Source organism: Panthera uncia, chromosome C2, assembly GCF_023721935.1.
Source record: "Panthera uncia isolate 11264 chromosome C2, Puncia_PCG_1.0, whole genome shotgun sequence".
In the NCBI taxonomy this organism is placed as follows: domain Eukaryota; kingdom Metazoa; phylum Chordata; class Mammalia; order Carnivora; family Felidae; genus Panthera; species Panthera uncia.
This window is the reverse complement of record NC_064810.1, coordinates 130,274,296-130,298,806: the sequence shown is the minus strand read 5'-3', so window position 1 is coordinate 130,298,806 and position 24,511 is coordinate 130,274,296. Positions and strand designations below refer to the sequence as shown.

General features: G+C 42.7%; 1 long non-coding RNA gene across 1 annotated transcript in view; it reads right to left on the bottom strand.

Moving 5' to 3' along the window:
- Nucleotides 1–2,562: 2,562 nt before the first annotated feature.
- Nucleotides 2,563–24,511, bottom strand: part of LOC125921342 (uncharacterized) — a 37,050-nt gene continuing 15,101 nt past the window's right edge. Inside the window, exons 4-6 of the long non-coding RNA XR_007457385.1 lie at nucleotides 23,706–24,043; nucleotides 5,162–5,235; nucleotides 2,563–2,900 (exon numbers count right to left, since the gene is read on the bottom strand). This is a non-coding gene — a long non-coding RNA (uncharacterized LOC125921342). The remainder of the gene's footprint in view (nucleotides 2,901–5,161; nucleotides 5,236–23,705; nucleotides 24,044–24,511) is intronic.

The following is a 24,511-nucleotide window of genomic DNA, read 5'->3' as shown; positions in this document are numbered from 1 at the left end:
TAATAGTTGCAAGGTAAATAATGACATAATATCCATAGTCAAATATTGGGGAAAGTTTTAAAAATATTTCATCCTAGTGTTGAGCTTCAGAGAGTTCAGAGCCCTTTTAAAAGATAAAGGTAGTAGCACTCTAGACCAGGACTGTAATAGATTCTTCAAAAGAGTAGCAATAGGATAGGGGCACCTGGGTGGGCAGGGGGGGTGGTGTTTAGTCGATTAAGCATGACTCTTGGTGTCAGTTCAGGTCATGATCTCACAGTTAGTGGGATTGAGCCCCAAGTCGGGGCACTGTTAGTGCAAACCCTGCTTGGGATTCTCTCTCTCTCTCCACCTCCCACCCCTCAAGATAAATAAACTTAAAAAAAAAAAAAGAGTAGAAGTAAATCTATACAGTATGATGTCATCTCTTGGTGGAAGGACCATTTATTCGTTCATTCATTGGTAATCAGGAGATTGCAATTTCATTGCCTGACAACTGCCAGGCAGAATTCTTGGCAGGAGAACTCTCTATATTTAGGAAAATATCTTGAAAAATTGCTTGGGGGTAGAAAGTGAGGTTCAGACAGAATCTGACTACACTATTTTTATCAGGGTGCCATGCTTGTGTCTAGGTAAGTGAAGGACTTATCTTCTTAAGCATTTTTTCAGAAAGAAAAAACAAATCACTCGAAGAAAAACGGCAAGGTTATCAAGGCAGAACCTTGGGTCGAAAACCAGGATATACTCTGAACTGTTTTCTGTTCAAATATTTTATGAACAAAAAAGTAGGAGGCTTTGGGCTTGGCTGTTAAGATCAGGTGAAGGTAGGGTCTGGTATCAAGTTGCCCATAGGGCTTCTCTGAAGGAATTTGTCAAAGTACAGCTTTTTGTTAATATCTAGGGTTTATAAGCCTAGCAGGAACTCTGGCTCTGTCCCTTCAAAGCTTTGTCGAAACTCTATGAACTCATTTCTTCATTTGGAAGATAGAAGTGGGGGTGGGGGTAGGGGGGACACTATACTCCACCCAGGCCTGCTTTGTATTGTGTTTCCTATATGCATCCACACATTTATGTTAAACTGACTTCTCATTTTTTGATTCACATTTCTTTGGTAAAATTGTCTATATCAGTAGTGATGCCTTTGGCTAAAAGTAACAGAAACTCCATTTCAACTGGTTCATACCTTAAAAGGGATTTACTGACTCATGCAACTAAAAGAGTCCAGATGTACAATAGCCATCAAGTGTGGTTCCATCAGCCTCCAAACTGCCTCTCTATCATCTGTTTGGTCCCTCCCTCTTTTGTGGGTTCGCAGCATAGTCAGGCTGACGGCAAGGTGACCGTAGTATCTCCTGGCTTTGCAATCTGGCCATAACAATGTCCAAAGAAGAGGGACCACTCCGCTCAGTAACACGGCTGTTAAGAGTGAGACCTCTTAAACACTCTTTACCCTAGACAATAGATGTCACATGTGCACTGTAAAAAACTTGAAAAATAGAGACAAACAGATTGAAAATCATAACTCAGTCACTCAGAAAACCACTCCTTTAGCATTTTTCTTCTAACGAGTTTTTGCAATTGTTAAGATTCTAGAGTTTTAGCAATTTTGAATCCTTTTTATTTAATATTATGTCACAATCATTTTCCACATCATTATAAATCTCTTGAAAATAGTACTTTTAATGATGACACAGTGCTCAATTAATTTATGTTCTAAAATGGGAAAAAAAAAAAAAAGTGAGACCTCTTACCCTGAAACTCCTGCCAAACCTTCCATTGCATCATCTCATTGGCGAGAATTTGGTCAGATGCCCACCCCTGAACCAATCCCTTTGGCCTGAGGAATGTCACACACTAACTAAGGTCTGGATTCCTAGACTTTTTCTGCAGCAAGGAGGGAAGATTATTCAGACCAATCAAGCCCACACTGCAACTGGAGGTGGAGTCAACTTCCCTAAACCTCGGGGCTGCATGGACCCAAAAAAACTCCCTGAACAAATCAGGGGGCCGCCAGAAACAGGCAAAAGGAAATGGATGCTGGGTAAGCATCTTCAAAGTTCCTTCTGTACAAAATTATAGAATACCTATCTCATCTCATACCACTAAACAGGATACAGGCATGTCTGATAACCAGAGGCTGTAATGTTCACAGAGTTCAAGTCTGCCAGATCTTTATCTAACAAGGAAATGGGAAGCATGTAAACAGTGACCGCTCTGTGGGTAACCATCCACCAGCATACGTGAAGCCAATTGTTTCCACTCCATATGGGATACTAATCAGCTTAATTATGTGGGGGAAAAAAAAAAAACAACTCAAGAACCAAAACTGCTCCAACGTTTCACCAGAGTTGGGGGGAAAAAAAGGTGAAAAATATGCTTTCTTCAAACAGAACAGGAAAATGTTTGAAAGGAACGATCAAAAGTGAAATATTCTTTAATCGCTGGGGTTTTTTTCACCAGAGGAACATAAAAGATGTTGGAAAATATACTCTGTTCAGATAGAAAAATAGAGTGTTGGAAAAGATCAATCAGAGACTGAACAGTTTTTAATTGTCAGTCGTTAATATCCATTTTTATTCTGCTACCAAATTTACACTCAGCATTTACATAATATTTGCAAAACACTATGTTTATCGGTTTTGTGGGTGTGGCGAGAAGTCTGTCAATCCAACCCTGCTTTTGGTCTCAAATTGACTTAGAAGAACAGTCAATCCATTCTTCCAACAAAACATCTATTGAGGGCCTCTGACGTACCAGGCTGCCCCGTGCCTGCTGTATAGTCACGTGGTCAGCCAGCTGCCTTCCTTACCTTTCACAGAAAGAGGGTGCCTTGGAGGCCATCATCCAAGGCCCTTCTTTTGAGCACCCTGATCCTTCCTCTGATGCCAGCTCAGATGGGTCACCGACTTATTAAGCTCCCACTACCAAGAAAGAACAATACAAAATGCGTTGTGCGAAGATAAAGAGAAATCATTAACATACCTCATATTCCTGGGACCTTCGCAACCTTTCTGGAGATATAGCACCACCAGGAAAGAAAGAAGAGCCCATCTTCTTTCAAAGAGTTGGTGAACTGACACCGGAAGGGTAGGTAGTGCAGGAGTAAACTATGTCCAGGTTAATATTATATGTGTGCAGGGTGGGAAGGGAGACTGGCATGAATGGAGAACAGTGGGGATGAACCACTAAAGGCTAAACTGTGGAAGGCTTGGAAGTCAGAGATAGATTTAGACCCCATGGGCTAAGGAAAAGGGAAATGGTTTACATCTCAAAAGCAAGGCTGTGATCCAGTGCTTCCCCCCCCCCCCCCCCCCCACAAAATCCTGCCTGTTGAAGCAGCCAATGCGGTACAGTAGAAAGAGTAAAGCCTTTGGTGTCCAGCTAACCTAGGGTAGAATCCTGGGTCAACCACTTGCCAGCCACGTGACCTTGGGAAAACTACTTATCCTCCCTGAGCCTCGGTTTTCTCATGTAAATAAAGAAATGAAGCCCATGTTCTAAAGTTGTGCTGTCTAGTGAGGTAGACATAAGCCCTGTGTAGCTATTGCACTTGAAATGCAGCTTGTCCAAATTCAGATGTGCTCTTAGTATGAAATGTACACCAGATTTGGAAAATTGAGTATGAAAAAGTAAAAAGAAAAATATCTCGTAATTCTTTATATTGATTATATGCTGAAATGATAATGTCGGATATACTGGGTTAAATAAAATACATTATGGAAATTCATTTTATCTGTTTCTTTTTGCTTCTTGTAATGTAGCTATTGGAAACTTTAAAATTACATAGCTATAATGTTAGGCAAGGCAAGAAACAGTTCTTTTTTTCTGGTAGGAACTGGAAGTAGAATTTTGTTCCTTAATGTCTTTAAAATCAGTGAGCGCAGTAATTTGTAAACATGGCTACAATTTCTATCAATGCCAGTTGGCCGTGTCCTCCTACTCAGACTCTGAGCTGAACTTGCTACTTGCTTTGCTGATGGGACTTGAGCAAACAGGGTGCGAGCAGAGGCTGTCAAAGTGCTTGTGCATCAGGGCTAACTCTCCTGTGTTCTTGGGAACCTCACAGCTAAATGAATAAACCCAAGCTAGCCTGCTGAATGACAAAAGATACATGGTCAAGTTTCCCCAATGCCCCAGCTGTCATGGAGCCAACCACCAGACATGTAAGTAAGGTCATTCTAGGTCATCCAGCCCCAACTGAGCTGATCTAGCTGACCCATAGAATCATGAGAAATCATAAATGTTTATTGTTTTAACATAAGTTTTGGGGCATCTTGTGCAGCAAAGGGTAGCTGGTAGAGTGTGGATGGGTCCATGACAGCCATGATATTGGTAGAATCTTCACCAGAGTCTGGGGAAGAATGGAGACTGAAAAATTCCAGTTAATCTGGTCTCTGAGGGGAGAACTTTCAACTGCGTTCATACACACATATACACTGACACACACACACACACACACACAACTGAGAGGAGAATTAGAAATGTGGGTGTAAACAGATTAAAGATCTCACACAGGATTTTCCAACCTTTTGGGGCATAAAGATTTCTTTTTCTGAGGGCAAAACACTTGGACAGTTGTTTATTAATATCTATCTATTGACAGAGAACATATATAATGCCCAGAGAGCCCCTGCTGGTATTTACATGCATTTATGAAATTGAGATAAAAGAAGTCTTTCTAGATGGATCAATTAAAATATGGTGCCACCTGGGGATGACTCAGCCCCAAAGTAGGACACATGGCTCATGGAAAGGAATTGGGGTTCGTTTTCAACCCTTGTATGAGCCCCCTCATACAAGGCACTTGGGGCCAGGGGACAACCCATTTAACCATAGGGAAGCCCTGATGACCCAAAGACTCTATGGATTCAGTAAAGCCTTGAAATAAAACTGTGTTTGGCTCATAGGAACAGAATCTGGATGAATTTGAAAAATAGTCATTATTTTACAGAAAAGACAAAAAAAAAGCTTTGAGGTTTGAAATGGATTCAGACTCCTTGCCATAAACTTATACTTCCCCAAGGCTCTATAGTCCAGAGCTGGGTTCAGACAACTCAAGATTGTGTCTAATGGTCACAGTGGGGCAAGAGTGAGGGTGACATTGTCCATCTCTGGCCTGAACTCAGTTCACAGCTGCAGATCAAGTGTGAGTATTGGCAAAGGAAATACAGTGACAACTTACCACTTCGCCCCACATTGAAATCACGGGATATGATGCTAAATTAATCCTTTTACGTTTTGTTCACACGTATTTTTCTGTGAAAAAAAGATGCCTACAAGTGAATAATCTTAACATAAAATTCTGAGTTATTAATAGCACTCAGTTTGAGCCATGAGTTAATTTAGCCACTCAAGTGTCCCAGCGTAACCGAAATGTGCCATCTTAAAAACTGCTCCAGTGCATCAGGTTCCCCCAAAAGGGCACAGATTCCAAAGATGGGCATTGGAACATTATTCTATCGCTCCTCACATCCAACCAAACACTAAGTTCAATACAGAAATATGCCTTCGTATCCGTTGACTGTTCTCTTGAGACTGTGTGATCCTCTGCAACGATGTCTTGTGTTTGCATGAGGCATTCGCTTTTTTAGAGCCCATTCATGAAACCACAGAACATAAACCACAGAACTATTTTAGACAGTTAAAATAAGTTTTTCTTTTCACAGTGATCTTATGGGATGACAGGGGCAAGCATTGCACTTTTGCCTTCTTCAGAGATGGGGGGAAATTGCAGGACAGAGACGGTATTCCCAAAAGTATTAGCAGAACTAGTCAGTGCCCAGCTCTCCCCACTAACATGTAGCTGCTTTCTAAGGGGCAATAGGACATCCCAAGGACCATACTTTTCAACTCATTAGTTAACCCAAGCCAGTGGCATGCTGGCAAATGTATAACAACTGAATCTCCAAGTGACAAAGCCGTGATTTGCACAGCTTGCCAATTTCCATGGTATAAAGACGCCTATTGCAGCTGATACCCAGCTACCGCGTGATATCAGCGAGTGCAGCTGGGGAGAGGTGCTCAGCAATACTCCATTATTTAATATTTCTGTACAATAGACCTCAGCAACCTCAAGAATGTGATAGTAGTAAAATGTAGTCAAATAATTAGTACATGATGAATTTTGAATATTTGTTACCTCCATTTTTAAATAGAATTTATTTAATTGTAAGTTCTTATAAGTTAATTTTTAATGATGGCCGTATCACCCAATTCCTGAAAATTTAACAATTGTCTCTCACTCGTCAGGAGGAGCTAACTTCGCATGCTCCCCGCCCCCCCCTCCCCAAGCCTTCCTTTCAAGTTATTTCAGTTTTAAAATAAAATACATATTACCCCTAGGGGGCACAGCCAGGGATACACTTAACTCAGTCCTCCCCAACTAACACACATATTTTGACACTTTTTAGGTTGCACAAGCGAACGCATAGCAATTTGTAGATGGCCTGGGCTAAAAGTCAAAGACAAGTGCTAGAAGCAGAGGTCTGAGGACCGTTGATAGGATTAAGGAATATGCACTGAGGAATGTTCATACAACCTTCCTGAAGACCAGAACAAAGAAAATCTGCCCTCCTGTTGCAGAAGAAGAGAGTACCTTTGGTCTGAATTATTCCGCTTTGGCTACTGACTGAACTGAACCAGATTATTACACAAGTTTCCATTTTCTTCTAGCTTGGCCTAAGGTTTATGTTTGGGACATAAAATATTAGCACTGGGAAAGATAGTAGTCAAGCCCGCCTCATCAGTTTACAGATGAGAAACCCAGAGGATGAGGGAATAGAGTAAGGCAAATAAGGTACTGGGGGTGCAAAATTTAAAGAGGCATGTATTCTCAGGGTCAAGTGCAGTAAGGATCCAGTGTCTCCTTAAATTTTGCACTCGAGGCACCTCACTCACTTCACCTTCTCCTGGTCCTGAAACAAATGCCCAAAGAGGTCCAGTTTTCTCTGCTAGCTGGAACTAATACAGGTCCTTTAACCTCTGCTCTGGAATCTTCCCCCCTCCAGTAGGCTACCCCCAGCTCTGGCCAACCTTTGGAGGGAAGACCTTCAAAACCACGCAGGAAGTTTTGTGCCCAGCTAGAATATCAGTTCTGGCTCTCAATCGAGGTGGCATAATAGAATATCCCCAGGGAGCCTTAACTGTTTCTGATTCCCGGGTGCCACTCAGATTTTAATTTCAGACTTGTTCTGAGATGGGCCCTGCATCATATTTGTTTTTTTTTAATTTTTTTAACATTTATTCATTTTTGAGAGAGAGAGAGAGAGAGAGAGACAGAGACAGACAGACAGACAGAGCATTAGTGGGGGAGGAGCAGAGAGAGAGGGAGACACAGAATCCAAAGCAGGCTCCAGGTTCCGAGCTGTCAGCACAGAGCCCGACGTGGGGCTTGAACTCACAAACCATGAGATCATGACCTGAGCTGAAGTCAGATGATTAACTGACTGAGCCACCCAGGTGCCCCTGTTTATTTGTTTTTAAAGCTCCTCTGTGATTATTATATGCAGCCAAGGTTGAGAACCATTGCATAATAAAAACAATAATAATAATAACTGTCCAAATAAAAACCCAGATTAGTTAAGAAAGGGCAGGTTTTGTTTAAGCCGTGGTGTGGAACATCATTGTTTGTGTCCTTTCCCATTGTTATTGTTAATTCAGTACATTATCTGCATCCATAAAGAACTACCTTGTTTAAGAAAAAATGAAAATCAAACAAGCAGGTAGCACCTTGGCCTGTATTAAGACTGCACTGATTCCATCCCACAGTGCAAGACCTCACCCACCACAAGGCAATCATAGTATTCCAACGGGTGGACTTTTGCACTCTCAGTGGGAAAAATGCAAAGCAATATATATACAAGGGTGGGGCACCTGGGTGGCTCAGTTGGTTAAGCGTCTGACTTCCACTCAGGTCATGATCTCACTACTCGTGAGTTCAAGCCCCACATCGCGCTCTGTGCTAACAGCTTGGAGCCTGGAGCCTGCTTCAGATTCTGTGTCTCCTTCTCTCTCTGCCCCTTCCTGCTCACGCTCTGTCTCTCTCTGTCTCTCAAAAATAAATGTAAAAAAAATTTTTTTAATAAATGAACATTTAAAAAATTAAAAAATATATATAAACAAGGGAAAATAGAACCATTTGACCAAACAATGACTTTGCTAATTTACCAATCACTCCTCTTATTGATTGAGACACAGAGGATCCTCCAAAAGGAAGAGTGATTTTACCATTTTCATCAGTGTTTGTCAGAGATTTGAGAGCAAGAATTCTGCATTTATTCAAAAATATTCTAGACTATAGGCTTTTTAGTAACACGGGTATACCCAGAAATCCCTATTTCACTCAAGAAAAAGTAAACTCTATGAATCAATTTGTGGTGGTGGTTCCCTGATTGCATACATTAGTCAAAACTCATAGAACTGTACACACTAAAAGTGGTCAATCTCACTGTAAGTAAATAGCATCTCAATTTTTAAAAATTAAACATAGGGAGGGGCGCCTGGGTGGGTCAGTCAACTCTTGACTTAGACTCGGCCCCACGTGGTTCATGAAGTCCAGCCCCACATCGGGCTCTACGCTGACAGTGCGAAGCTTGTTTGGGATTCTCTCTCTCTCCTTCTCTCTCTGCCCCTCCTGTGTGTTCAATCTCTCTCTCTCTCTCTCTCTATCAAAATGGATGAATAACTTAAAAAATAAAATAAAATTGCTCTTCTGAAGGCATTGTTTGTATTGCAGGCCAGCATCTCTGAGACTAAAGACCCACTCAGTTGCCTGTGTAATCCTGGGTATCCCGTTTAAGCCCAAGTTATTCATCTTTGAGAACTAACAAAATCAGGTATTAGAAATCATGGTATCACTCGGGGCGCCTGGGTGGCGCAGTCGGTTAAGCGTCCGACTTCAGCCAGGTCACGATCTCGCGGTCCGTGAGTTCGAGCCCCGCGTCGGGCTCTGGGCTGATGGCTCGGAGCCTGGAGCCTGTTTCCGATTCTGTGTCTCCCTCTCTCTCTGCCCCTCCCCCGTTCATGCTCTGTCTCTCTCTGTCCCAAAAATAAATAAAAAACGTTGGAAAAAAAAAATTAAAAAAAAAAAAAAAAAAGAAATCATGGTATCACTGAGTAGAATAAATTGTCTGTGAATTTAAATGCAACAATAGTAGAAAGTTTGCCATATGTCAGGCACTGTAATGAAATGATCAAACTTTTCTTTTCAACAGGGCCACTCTGGCTTCTATGTTGAGAAGTGATAGAGGTGAAGGGAGGAAGGGGTGTGAACAAAGTGGAAGCAGGGAGGCCCATTAGAAGGGTATTGAAACATTCAGGTGAGAGATAGTGATGGTTTGGTCCGCAGTGAAGGTCGTGAAAGTGGTGGGACAAGGTTGCCGTTTGGATATTTTGAAGACAGAATCCATCATCTTTGCCGATAGATTGGATTTGAGGTGTTAGAGAAGAAGAGGCAAGAATGTCCTATAGATTTGAGCTCCTGAATAGCTAGAAGGATGGAGTTGCCATTTCCTGGGATGGGAAGATAAAAGAGAAGGAAATTGCAAAGGACAGAAGGTCAGGTGTTCGGCATGTTAAGAGTGAGATATCTACTAGCTGTCCAGTAGGGTTGTCAAATGGGCAAGTGGAGAAATGAGTCTGGAGTTCAGAGGAAGGGTCAGCACTGCAAGTGGGTAAGCTACAGCCATGAGGCTGGAAAACTTACCATTGGATGAGGGAGGTAAGAAAGAGAAGAGGTCCAAGGACTGGGATCTGGGACACTGCAACATCAGAAGGTTGTGGAGGTAAAGAGCAGCCAGCAAGGGACCGAGCAGGAGCAGCTAACAAGGTAAGAAGAGGGTGATATCCTGGAAGATGAGGGAAGACAGTGTATCTGTAGGGGGAAAGATCTACTGCATCAAAAAGATCTCGGAGGTCAAACTTTTAGTGAGGCAACCTGAAGGCTGAGTGGCCGGTAGCCCTCCCTGGATCTCAGTCCAAGAGGCCACCCTTCCTTCCTCACTGTCAGCTTGCCCATTTCTATCTCTGTCACGTGTGTTATTACTCTCCCCTGTAGTCAGCTCCATTCTCTATCTTGAGCTCTCCTCTTGGTCATTTCACTATTTCCGGTGCCCTGTGTATGCTCAATAAATGGTTATTGACTAAACAAAAGATGAATGAGTGAGAAAATGGTCAGGGATGGGGACGGGACTGGAGAGAGGTTTATATGCCTCCCATCCCCAATATCTAAGGAAAATGAGTTGTCTTCAAGTGCCACAAGAGTCAGGGTTCAGTTGGAGCCTCTTCTCTTGGCTCACATGCACTGTTATATTTTCAGGAATTCTGATAGCTGGCTATTAAAAACAGCCATAATTAAAAACTACATTATGCAAACTTATACCCAAATAAATACATTAAATGCAAAGGTAATAAAATCTCCACTTCCCAATTATTTCACTACATTTCACTATTCTCTGTGCTCTTGAGTTTACCACTTCTATAGTATCGGAATGGTGGAAACACTATAAAATGCGGTGCTATTGGATTCTTCTTCCCAACATCGCATTCGGTAGTATCATGTTGGTAGCTTGAAACAGAAACAGTCTACGGTGACAGTGTTTCCACCACAGACACAAGCGCTTTCTACAAATCAGGGACCCCTCCCCCCAGTCTGTTGTTAAACCTTTGCCATCTTACCATTGGCAATGTTCTTTTATTATTTTTTTTTTATTTGAGAGAGAGAGAGAGAGAATCTTAAAAAAAAATTTTTTTTTAAATGTTCATTCATCTTTGAGAGAGAGAGAGACAGAGCATGAGCAGGGGAGGGGCGGAGAGAGAGGGAGACACAGAATCCAAAACAGGCTCCAGGCTCCGAGCTGACAGCACAGAGTCCAACACGGGGCTCGAACCCGGGAACGGCATGACCGGAGCGGAAGTCGAACACTCAACCGACTGAGCCACCCAGGTAAATATATATATTTTTAGATGTTTATTTATTTATTTTGGGAGGGGAGGGGCAGAGAGGAAAAGAGAGAAAGAATCCCAAACAGGCCCCATGCCCAGCACAGAGCCCGATTTGTGGCTTGATCTCACGACTCTGAGATCATGACTTGAGCAGAAATCAAGAGTTGGATGCTTAACCAACTGAGCCACCCAGGCGCCCCAGCCCCTGGTTATTCTATATTTCCTATAACAACCTCCAGTAGGCGACCTTTCTTCAACGGGGGAAAAAAAGATCACTGAATTCTCTGAGAAAGCAACATTTTCTTCTTTTAATTTCTATCTTTTACTTGTGTGGATTGCAGGTGGACAAAACAACCAGTGGATTCACTGAATTCTTTTTCTCCCACCAGTGGTTTGATGGTTTGCAGACAGCTAGTGTTTAGCGCCATCAATCAAAGACGTTTGAACATCACCACTGATGACTTCTCTCCCAACCACCACCCTGCAGCCTCTTCTGCTGGATTCTTATGAGAGAAAGTTTAGATTTATAAAAATCACTCATTATTATTTAACTGGGTCGGCAGCTGAATTGGTTATGAAACATGTGTCTGGATCGGAAATGTGGGTATAAACTGCCAGACTTTAGGGAATTAAAAAAAAAACATATATGGTGAATGTGGAGGAGAGTAAGATTATTCCCTTTGAATGCTAAGATTCCAGCCTGATTCCTCTCCAGGTCTCTCTCCAGCTCCCGGATGATGCAATTCATCTCCCCACTGGAGTGCATTATGCTCTCTTTAAAGACCCAGAGCTAATGGAATGCTGAGAAAATCAATCCTTTCTTATTATGCAGGCCTGCTGTTTGGTAAATGGAAAGCAAATCCTTTCTTCTTCTAAGTAGGAAAAAAAAACCAAACAAACTTGAGAGACACCTTGATTATATCCTCTGCATGTCCTGAATGAGAGTCTACACACAATATCTGTGCTTAACATACATCGAATTCAAGAAGGCCAGGTGCATATCCACTCACAATTCAATGGAGAGACGGCACACACACACCCTCTCTATCTCTCTTTCTTTCTCTCTCTCCTCTGAAGAGGGCATATATCATAATGCAATACTTAGGAGGAGATGTATTAAATTGACATCTCACATCCATAGTAATTTTTTTACCATTTATTAAGCATTTACCATGTGCCAATTATCATGCTTTAAGCATACTTTTTTTAAAAATTTATTTATTTTGAGAAAGAGAGAACAAGTGGGGGAGGGACAGAGAGAGGATCACAAGCAGGTTCCATGCTGTCAGCAAGGAGCCCAATGCGGGGCTTGGGCCCATGAGCCGTGAGGTCATGACCTGAGCTGAAATCAAACGTCATAGCCAACAGGTGCCCCTAAACATTTCTTTTAAACAACAACCTCAGTAAGTATATTCTATTTTTATCCCCATTTTACATTGAGCAAACTAGGTGAGATAAGTGGACTGAGGACACTGTTGGGAACACACTCTGGATTTAAGCCCAGTTCTGTCTGACTCTAAAACCAGGGCTACTAAACTTAGTTCCATGCTGATGATCATGCCTCACTTAGAACTAACAAAGTGAAAAGCTATGGGCAGTGTCAGATTTGATATAAGGATTCTGCTAAGAGTGAGAATACATTGCCTTGCAAAAAGATGAGCTCCCTGATACTGGAGGTATTCAAGAAAAAGTTGAAAGAACACTTCCTAGTGGAGGCTTCACCATTTGGTAGGCTTCTTGTTCTAAGAAGAATGGTTGGTCAAATCTATTTCCCTAAGTGGATTTTTCACCAGAGAAACAGAGAACATATTTTTGGTAAGAAAGTTGACTGTTCTAGGGGCACCTGGGTGGTGGCTCAGTCAGTCAAGCGCCGACCTCGGCTCAGGTCATGATCTTGCGGTTCATGAGTTCGAGCCCCACGTCGGGCTCTGTGCTTACAGCTCAGAGCCTGGAGCCTGCTTCGGATTCTGTGTCTCCCTCTCTCTCTGCCCTTCCCACACTCGCACTCTGTCTCTCAAAAATAAATAAACATTAAAAAAAAAAAAAGAAAGAAAGAAAAAAAGTTGACTGTTCTACAAAACCAGACTAGAAATGATGGACAAAATGCAATGATTGGGCCATCATGAGGAAGGACTTCTTTTTAGTCCATGCAGTGAACAAGGCTTCGCTGAGAATGATGACCTTCTCTCCATGAGGTTGTTTATGGAAAAGCTGGTGACCACACATAGAGTTTCTTTTGCCTCTACCCTTGTCTAGGGGACTTTATTTTCTCTCACTTGTAGTTTTGCCCCATTTTCCTAACCGATCCGTCCTCCAATCTCTCCACAACCTAGCCCATCCTCACACTGATCTGAGTTATCACCACCACCACCCAAGGCAGTCTTACTTTTCGCTCTCTTGCTTAAAGACTTGTTAGCTCACATTGGCAGGCTGAGTTCCCAGGGAAGCAGGACGAGACAGAGACCAGCAGGTCCGATGTTTACTCAGCAGAGCTCTTGACATGAACACCTGTGGCCAGGAGGAAAGGAGGCAGGACTGGGCACATGGAGAAGTCATCACAGCAGAGCTGCAACTAATCCCAAGGGGGACTTTCGATACTGGGACGGCCCTTCAGAGTTCTCCTGAAGTGGGGTAAGATGGGCAGCCTCTTTCTACTCCTATGTAGACCAGTCATCAGATGTAGGCTGCTCCAGGAAGCTGTGCGAGTTCAGGCAAGGCGGCTGCCTTCAGGAAAGAGTGCAAGAGAACTGAGACACAGGGCCATCTGCTAGCAGCACTCCATGAAGCTTAAGCCCACCGGTCCTGAAAGGGGATCTGGGCAACATAGCACAGTATATGCCAGTGGAACACACTCAACTCTTTGACCTGACCTGCCAGGCCCTTTGCAATCTAGCCCCTGCTACCTGCCCAGCCCCATCTTTCTCCATTCCCTATTGCTGAACACAGATCCATTCGGCTTCTCAGGGGATTCTTCAATGTGCTGCCACTTTCATGATTTGTACATACGACTCACTCTTTCTAGGATGCCCTTACCTGCTGTATTAGCTTCCTATGGCTGCTGTAACAAATTACCACAAACCATGTGCCTTAAAACAACACACATTTATTTCCTCATAGTCCTGGAGGTCCAAGTCCAAACTTCAGTTCACCCAAGTCAAAATGAAGGTGTCAGCAGAGCCATGCTCCCTGAAAGCTCTGGGGAAGAATCCAACTGTCTTTTCCAGCCTCTAGAACTACATTCTTCGCATTCCTTGGCTCCAAGTTCCTTCGTCTTCAAAGCCAGCAGCAAAGTAAGTATCTTGCTTCATTGTCACCTTCACTTCTGCTGCTGTTACACCTACCTTTGTCGCCCTCTTATAAGGGTATTTGTGATTGCATTTGGGGGTCCACCGGGATAATATCAGACAATCTCTCCCACCTCGAGATACTTAATCACACCTGCAGGTCTCTTCTGTCATATAAAGGTAATGTTCGCAGACTCCAGGAAAAAGGACCTGGTTATCTTTGGGGGCCATTATTCCGCCTACCACACCTGCCTTGACCCACCTCCCTCTGTTTCAAGTCCCAGATCAAGTGTCACCTCTTCTGTGAAACTTACACTGACATTCTCAGGTAGCTTGAATTGACATCGCATTGTCATCCCTCAGCACTCAGCCTATGTCTTTATTCAATCAGTTACGCTGTCATGCGTACTTCAGTCATGAAACGATGAATTCATTCATTCGTTGAGCACTTCCTATGTGCCAGGCGCCGTTATGAATTCTTGGGATTTGAACAGTGAACAAATGGGACAAAAGGCCCTGCCACTGTCTAGCTTCTATTCCAATGAAGGTGGACAGACAACTTAAAGTGAACATAAATAGTGTGTTAGGAAAAATCAAGTAGGCAAAAAAAAAAAAAAAAAAGAAAAAAAAAAGCAAGAGCACGAGCATGAGCGACAGCCAGGTATAGGAGAATAGGAATGTAGCGGAGGAAGATGGAAATAGTTGCAATTTAAAACAGGTGGCCAAGGAAGGCCTCAAGGAAATGGTGACATTTGAGTAAAGCCTCGAAGGAGATCTGGATGGATATCTGGCAGAAGAGCTTTCTCTAGGTAGAGGGAAGCACGAGCACCAAGGTTCTGAGGCTAGTGTATGGCTTACCTGTTTGGGGAGTAGAGAAGAGTTTCTAGAGCATTTTGTGCAGAGGGGTAATGTGATCTGTCTTTTAACAGGATCCCTTTCCTGGGGCTGCCACATATAGCCCTATGGGGTGTACATTTCACAGCACAGTCTAGTGGGTTCCATTTACATTTTTAGTCCATGTACATAGACTATATGTGTAACAAAGAAACTATAATGGCTACTGGCTGAGAGAAAATGAAGGAGATGCCAGGGTGGAAGCAAGAAGACCAATGAAAAGGCCTTTATAATAATTCAGGCAATCTATCTACCGCTAGGCATCTCCAATGCCTAGAACAGTACCTGGAACATGGTAAGCAGACAAGAATAAAATGACTATCACATTTTGTATCATAGTGTAAGCTAGATTTGAGGACTCACTGGTTACTTCTTGGATTCATACTCTTGAACGAAGGGGTAGACCAGATGATTTTTCAAATCTAAAATTCTGTCAACCCAACTGCCATCTGGGCTTCTCCATTAGGATGTTCCACTATCATCTCCAATTCTACACGTTTAACCTGTATTTCTTTCTTTCTCCCCTCCCCACCTGAAAGAAGTTCCTCCTGGCTTTCCTCATCTGTTGATGGAGGCATCATTTTCCCACCTAGATTTGAAATCTGTTATTTTAACCAACTATATCCAGGTCCAAGTCCTGGGACACCTCTTCTTTCAATTTCACTGCCCATAACCCAATCCTGCCCTCACCACGTCTCCCCAGGAGCCAAGAGCCCACGGTGGCATCTCATTCTCTATCCGCCACCAAGTTTCTGCATTTGCGTCTTGCCATCCCTCCCCACCCCTCAGATGCTCTCCTGTCCTTTGCTGTACCTCCAGGACTTCCATCCAAGCTCAAGCCCTTTACGGTCCTTTGTCAGTCCCTATTGGCCCCATCCCTCTATGATCCCATTCTCTTCAAAATTTCTCTGCCCTTTGTGGCCTGGCATTTGGTAATATCTAGAGAGGAGGTGATGGGTAGGGGAAAGAATGCAAGCTTTGGAGGCAGTCAGGTGGGAATAAAATCCCAGCTCAGCCATCTCCTAGTGTGGGGTCTTGGGAATTCATTCACATTCTCTGGGCCATAGTTTCTTCATATTAAAACTTTTTTAAAAAATTAAAACTTTAAAAAGTCTACTTTGTAGACCTGTGTGAGCATCCAAAGATAATGTTTACAAAGCATCTTGTACACATGAGGCGCTTGGTAAATACTGATTCCTTCTTCCCTGCCTGCTGTCCCTTGCCCGCAGCTCCAGTGCTTGTGTTTGGCATTTTGATTCCTTTCCCTACCACCTTATTGAATTCAGTTAAATTCTTATTTATAAGTATATGTTAATAACACATTTATTTCAGCCCAGGTTAGAACACCAGATTTTGGAAAACCCTTTCTCAGTAATTACCTACTTTAGATATGTATCAAAATCACCTTACAATTGTCACTGTCAATTTTTTCAACTTATTTGGATATTCTCAAAAGCACTCTACAATAGAAGAGAATAGTGTAATGAACCTCTGTGTACCTGTTACCCAGCTCCAATAATTGTCAATTCTTAGCCAGTCTTGTTTCATCTATTACTCTAAATTTTTATTTCCGAAGCATTTTTCCCCAGAGTATTTTACAGCAAATCTCAGACATCATATTGTTCTACATATAAATAATTCAGTAGGTATCTCTACTATGTAAAGACTAGTCTCAGTTTGCTAGACCTGCCATAACAAAATACCATAGATTCAGTGACTTAAACAACAGAAATTTATTTTCTAACAGTTCTGGAATCTATAAGTCCAAGATCAAGGCATCAGCAGGTTTGGTTTCTCCTGAGGCCTCTCTTCTTGGCTTACAGATGGCCACCTTCTCTCTGTAACCCCACATGGCCTTTTCTCTGTGCCCATGCACTCATGGTATCTCTTCCTCTTCTTATAAGGACACCAGGCCTACTGCATTAGAGCTCCACCCTTATGATCTCATTTAATCTTAATTATTTCTTTAAAGGCCCTGTCTCCAAATATATCCCTTTGGGGGGTAGGGCTTCAACATTTAAATTTTGGGGGAACACAATTCAGTCCATAATAGGACTTCTCAAAAACATGATTGTAACATCATTATTATACCTAAAAAATAATAATAATTGCTTAATATTATCTAATATCCTGTCCTTGCTTAAACTTTCCTAGTTGCCCCAAAAACATCTTAATTTTTTTTTAAGTTTTTTTTTTTTTTTTTTTTTTTTTTTTTTTGAGAGAGAGAGAGTGAGACAGAGCATGAGTGCAGGAGGGGCAGAGAGAGAGGGAGACACAGAATCCAAAGCCGGCTCCAAGCCCTGAGCTATCAGCACAGAGCCCGACGTGGGGCTTGAACTCACGGACTGCAAGATCATGACCTGAGCCGAAGTCAGATGCTTAACCAACTGAGCCACCCAGGTGAGCTGCCCCAAAAACATTTTTAAATTGTTTAAATTAAGATTCAAAAGGGAGCATATTGTTTTAGAAATACAGATTCCCAGGTCTTTACCCTGGAGTTGTGATTTAGCTTCCACCCAGCTGCCTCTTCAGGAGGCAGCCTCTGTGGAGTCATGGTAATTTTTGACTGTAATGTTACCCCAATGGAAGTTTGGCCATAAATGTTTTAATCAAAATTATGCCAACATTGATAGATTTCTATCAAGAAAGTAATTTCTACAATAAGTGTTTTGTTTGTTTGTTTTTGAAAGAGAGAGAGAATGACCAAGCAGGGGAGGGGCAGAGCGAGTTGGGGAAAGAGAATCTTAAGCAGGCTCCATGCCCAGCTTGGAGATCAATTTGGGACTTGATCTCACAACCGCAAGATCATGACCTGAGCCAAAATCAAGGGTCTGAGGCTTAGACAGAGCCCCCCAGGTGCCCCTAGAATAAGTGTTTTCTTTACTGAAGTATAGTTGGCATACAGTATCATATTCGTTTCACATGTACGACATAGTGATTGACAATTAGATACATTATGCAGTGCTCACCATAGTAAGTGTAGTTATCATCGGTCACCATACAATGTTATTACAATATTATTGACTATATTCCCTATGCTGTACTTTTCATTCTTGTGACTTATTTATTTTATAAATGTGTGCCTCTTAATCTCCTTAATCTCCTCAACCTACTCTCCAACCTCTTCCTTTGCTGGCAACTACCAGTTTGGTCTCTCTATTTATGATTCTGTTTCTGATTTTTTGTTTGTTCATTTGTTTTGTTTTTTAAATTCCACATATAAGTGTAACCATATGGTATTTGTCTTTCTCTGTCTCACTTATTTCACTCAACATAATATCCTCTAGGTTCATCCAGGTTGTCACAAAGGGCAAGATTTCTTTTCTTTTTTTTATGTCTGAGTAATATTCCATTGTATATATGTATACATGACATCTTTATTCATTCATAGGGCTTGTTTCCCTATCTTGGCTATTGTAAATAATGCTGCAATAAACATAGGGGTGCATGTGTCTTTCTGAAGTAGTTTTTTTGTTTTCTTCAGGTGAATATTGAGAAGTAAAATTACAGGATCATATGGTATTTCTATTTTTAATTTTTTGAGGGACCTCACATTGTTTTCCATAGTGGCTGCACCAATTTATGTTCCCATCAACTGTGCATGAAGATTCCCAGAACAAATGTCATTAAGTACTAAAATTCATTGATTCCCTAAGCACAATTCGTTTCCAGTTTTACCACTTTTATTATAGTTTATGGGAATTATTTTCATCAGCATTAATTCTTTTTCTGTTTAAATGTTACAATGAAATCTGATTCAGGTTTTCATCCATGTCAAATTTTCCCAATTGTAACATCTGCCTTTCATTTTGTGGCCATTATTTCTACTAAATCCAATTTTTCCCCAGTCAGATTTGGGTGTCTACATTTTGGTCAAGGTTGGATTCTTCAGGCCATTTTTTCCCCAGTATGTAGTTTTAGCTGTTGTTACTCTTATTTTGTGGTGGTTATTTCCATCAGGAATATTCATTATTACTTGGTAATAGGCTGAGAGCTTAGATTTATTTCTTTACTTATCCATGAAAAAATGCTATGTATCTAAGACATAGCAAGGGAGATAAAGTGTAGGAGTCAGAAAATGACAAAAAGAGACACACACAGGGGAGACAGATTGAGACAGAAGCTGCAGCTATCTTGAGATACTGTTTGCTAAGCTCTCTGAGGGGTCTGAATGTCCTGAGGGTCAAAATGGTGAGATTAAAACAATATGGAGACCGCAGTATGGTTGTTGAGCATGGGCTAGGCGAATAATTCCAGGACTTTAAATCCTAGGAAGTTAAACACACAGTGTTACTCACCCCGCCTCCTCCCCCTTTTATGGCTCTTTTTATTTCCTTCTTATCCTTGCCTTGGGACTGAATTTTAGCCCTCTGCTCTTCTTGAACTTCAGACTGACCACAGCCTGCCCCAAACCTCTGTTCCTTCCCTTCTATTGTTCATAAAGCACCTTTATCAGTGGTGACCTCCCACATGGTTTTATCAATGTCTAGCACAGTGCCCTACATGCAGTGAGTGTCCAATAATTACTTGTTACTGGTTTATCTTAAAGTATCACCCTTCTGATTTAAACTCCCATAAGCTAGGCCACTGTTAACAAAATCCAAACACATCTAACTCGACCTACCACTTCCTGGGGCTTAAGTGGGTGGATGGAGCCAGATTCGGCAATTCTGAACTGTTGGGGGGCCTCTCAATCTGTCTGCAGAATTGAAACTTGAAAAGTTTTATTTTTTGCCGACGTTCCCTAGCAAATGCCTGCTGCACACCCACACACTTAGCCAGCAAGAAGAGAAGAGCTGTTGCAAGAATTGTTCCCTCTGGGACCAATCACCACAGGAGCAGCCCTCCCTGAAGATTCGTCCAGCGGGGGGCCTCCAGTCCCTCTAGTCCAGCCCCCCAGCTGCCATCCGCAGAAGCTCAGAAGGAGGAGGTGTTGAGGGGAGGTGCAGAGAAGGGCTACAAATGGCAGCTCCTGGAGGGAGAGTGAGGCCCTGGCGGAGTGACCTTGTGGAGGCCAGGAGGAGGGACACAGAAACCAAGCCAACAGAGAGACAAGTAGATAAGGAGAAGACTACAGGGCTAGGTTTTTGCAGATGTCTTAAATGGCTTGGAATGGCGGCACCCATAATGTAAACTGTGTGATTACAGCGTTAAAACCTGAGGATTAGCAAAAGAAAACAGAAGTAACAAGAGAGATCTGCTGGCATCTAAGGGAATAGGAGAAACAAGACTGAGACGGGCTAGACTTGATGTTTCTCAGACTCGGCTGCAGGTTGAGATCGCCTAGGGAGATTTAAAAAGACTGAGGCATGGGTCCCACCCCAAGAGACTTAGTTAATTGGTTTGGAGTGGGTTCTGGGCATCCAGATTTTGTAAACGCTCCCCAAGGGGTTCTAAAGTACAGCCAGCTGAGATCAACTGAGCTACACTGAAGACCGAAAAGGAAATACAATCTGCTGTGTCTTCTGTGGCCCCGCAATGCAAGAGAGAAGGACCTTGGGCCGGACCCCCTTTGGTGTCTGTGGCCAGCTGTGTGTCTCAGTGGAGACAGCTGAGCATGTGCATCTCCAAGTCTTGGTTCTGGTTTGGGCTTGACCACCACCGTGGCTGGTGTGACCTTGGACAATGGGAGTCCTGGTCAGAGAAGACCTGAGCTCACCCTGTGCTGGGCTGGTCACTTCTCCCTGCCTGCACTTCCCTCACATAATCTCCAGCTCTGAAACATTTCAAGTCTCTACTTTCATTAAAATAGCCCAGTCACTTCTAGTTCAACAGATTTTTTTTTCATGAATTATTCAAACTTGGGAGTTGAATGTTGAAAATAACATGTTCGAGTTGTCCTCATTAGGAAGCTTTTAGCTGCGGATCTCCTGTCTTCCACTATATTTACAAAGCCCGGTATCCGCAGTTTTGGGGATGAACGCAGTCAATCACTTACAAAGTCTCTAGAGAATTCCACATGGAAATAAAGTAAGTAATAAAGCCCACACAATAAACAGAAATGGTGCAACAAAGGGAGCAATAAGGAGCAGCCGTGGGCACCCACAGCCTTCAGTAAGCCTCTCGGCCTCGCTGGGCTTCTGTTTCACTTATGTTCATGAATGTCTACTTCATGCCTACCTTGTAGAAGGGGAATTAAACAGATGACAGTTGCCCTTGAAGGATCCCTAATCTGGGGGATTGTGGCAGACTCATAAATAGCCAATGATAAGGGAATATGAATGAGAGGCAGAATGTGGTACAGGCTTTTAACATCTGACTTTCTCCTTGACTTTTAACCATGAAGCAGTAAATCAGAGGAAGCAGAAGGTGGGACTGAGCGATGACACCCCTCAGAGGGGCCCAGAGCCTCTGCCTGTGGGACACCATAAAATCATCACAGACGTTGCCACGTTCCAGACAACACAGGCTTCATTGCAATTGCGTCTTTAGATGGGATTGCTAAAGCGTGGAAATGAAAACCTAGTAGTCTGTATAATTTGTAAGAAACTTATAAATATATTGTAACTCTAGAAGAAAGGTATTTCTAGAGAACAGAAGTGAGATAAAATTCATTTGCTTGGTTTTCAAGATCATTCTCCTTAAAGGGGCGCGTGGCTCAGTCGGTTAAGTGTCCGACTTCGGCTCAGGTCACGATCACACACAGTCTGTGAGTTCGAGCCCCGTGTTGGGCTCTGTGCTGACAGTTCAGAGCCTGGAGCCTGCTTCTGATTCTATGTCTCCCTCTCTCTCCTCTCCTCCCCTACTCGTGCTCTCTGGCTCTCAAAAATGAATAAATGTTAAAAAAAAATTTTTTAAAAAAGATCATTCTCCTTATTATTACTTCATGATTAAATAAATCCCACCCAGGACGGTGGAGAAAGTTATATCTGGTGACTGTGTTCATGCATATCTCTGCAAGAATCAGCAGACAGTAGTATCTGGAATTTTCACAGTATATGTCAAGGAGGTGAGGAAATTAAAATGCTAAGACATTTATGATATCATTTTACTTTGCATTGGAAAAGATGGTTGTAAGCTGTCATAATGTAAACCAGTAATTCCTGACCTCTAGTGTGCATGGGAATCACATGTAAGCTCGGTTAAAACACTGCTGGTCCCACCCCCAGGATTTTTGATTCAGTAAGCCTGGGCCCGAGCTGGAGTATTTGCATTTCTAACAATTTCCCAGCTGCTGCTGCTGCTGCTGCTGCTGCTGCTGCTCCTGCTGCTGCTGCTGCTGCTTAGGGACCACACTTTGGAAACTGCTAATAAGGGTATATAATTTCACTATACAAAACGCTGTGCAAAGCAGGAAAAAAAATGCATTTGAGGACTCTCAGTGCTGTGCTTCTGCTGTACTGTGTGATCTCTCTTGTCTATTCATGTTCTGACTTAGCTCTCATAACCTATAACACTGATCTGTGGTTGATCAGCAGTAGAGAAACGTGTCTCTTCTTGGCCACCATCATCTTAAAGTATTATTGGCATATAAGTGCTATTGTAAAATCTGAAATTTGGCTCGTCGGTGCAGATTATTTTTCCGCCAGTATCTTCACGAGTGAATGAGATGATTTTTAAGAACTTGCCCTGGGTTAGAATCCCATGATTTTATGAAGCAATGATTTTTAAGAAGCACTGTCCATTTGTTTTGGAAGGAGGAGCAACATCTGTTATATACATCCATTCAGCTACTTATGTGCTAGGCCTCATTTAATTCCCTTGTGGCCCTTTGAGCTGCTGGCCATCTTAGAGATAGAGACATAGAAGTTCACAGAGCTTAGGTAACTTGTCTGCATCCCTCAGCTAATGAGTGATGGAGCAGATTTTGAACTCTGGGCAGTCCTTGCTCTGTCCAGCACACTGTGGGCTTTTCTGCTGTGGAGGCAAAGTGAGAATGATGTCGGGGAAATGCTCCTTCCCACGGACTTCTGCTCCCAAACACCACTGCCACTAGGGTGTTTGTGCCCAAGAGGGAAGCTTTGGTGCCAGGGGCCCTTGTTTAGAGATCTGGAATCCCACACACATGGAGAGTGAATGTGGGGCCAGAAGGGAGGGCGGAGGGCTAGGCCAAGCTCAGATAGCACAACTGTCAACCCAGCAAAAAATACAGAGAAAGGCGAAAACATTTCAAAAATACAACCACAGCCATTTTCTTCTTGTTAGAGCCAGTAGCTTTTGACCCTCGATTTGAATGGGCTTTTATTTTCCGTAAAAAAAAAAAAAAAAAAAAAAGGAAAAAAAAAGCTATTCTATTTGCAGCTCCCCTAATGACAGTGTTCACAGGGATGATGGGAGGAAATCTCTCCGTGACACAGGCGGGTCTTGCCAATCTTAACATCAAGTGATTCAAAATCACAGGCTGGAATGAAACTCAGGGAGGAAAACAGACCTACCCAAATCTGACCATTAGCGAGAAGGAAGTAAGAGCTATCAACCAACACTTACCAAGGGTCCCTTAGGGGCCATCTAGTCTTACATAAGCAGCTTTTCAAATTATTTGTAATCAGAAAGCCCAGCTCAGCCAGTCCCATAGGCTGCTAGAAACCCAACCAGCAGACTTCGTAGAGAACGGAAGCCAGGAGCATTAGCAGCAGACGCTGAAGAGGTATTTAAATGATAGCTTACCCTAGGAAGGAGCCCACGCGGGGAACACGGGCAGATTCCAGGCTGCGAAGCCACGTTCTTCCGGGAGGGGAGTGGCGGTGGTCCAGCTCAGTGTTTCTCAGACTTGAATGTGCTTGCAAATCACCCTGAGATTCCATCAAATGCAGATTCTGATTCCGTAGGTCTGGAGTAGGCCCAAGAGTCTGCATTTCTACCCAGCTCCCAGGTGATGCTGATGCTGCCTGTCCACAGACCACATTCCAATAGCAAGAATCTGGACAACTTTCCATGTGAGTCTTGAGTTCTTACCGGAGTCAATTTTCAGATCCTCAAAGCCTGTTTTTCCTCTTTTCTCAAATCTACCTAAGAAAAAATGAGGTCAAAGTTGTACGTTCCTCTTGTGAAATGGACATCTTTCCACCTTACAGAGCAAAGGCCCTCCTCCTTCCATCTCACATCTTAGGGAATACATTGCCTCCGGTACAAAACCCACCAGGTTCCCTGGTAAAGCAACAATGTGAAATATCGATGTTATGACTGAGAAACTGACTCACTCTAATAAATGGTTACAAACATTTTCACAAGTCAAAGAGTATTGATTCCTTGCTTGCAACAAAGTTGAAGGAGATGGCAATTATCCACTGAGTGTTCTTTTAAAATAATTTTGAGGGGCACCTGGGTGGCTCCATGGATTAAGTGTCCGACTCTTCCTTTTAGTTCAGGTCATGATCTCAAGGTTTGTGAGTTTGAGCCCCTGATCAGGCTCTGCACTGACAGCCCGCAGGGAGTCTGCTTGGGATTCTCTCTCTCTCTCTCTCTCTCTCTCT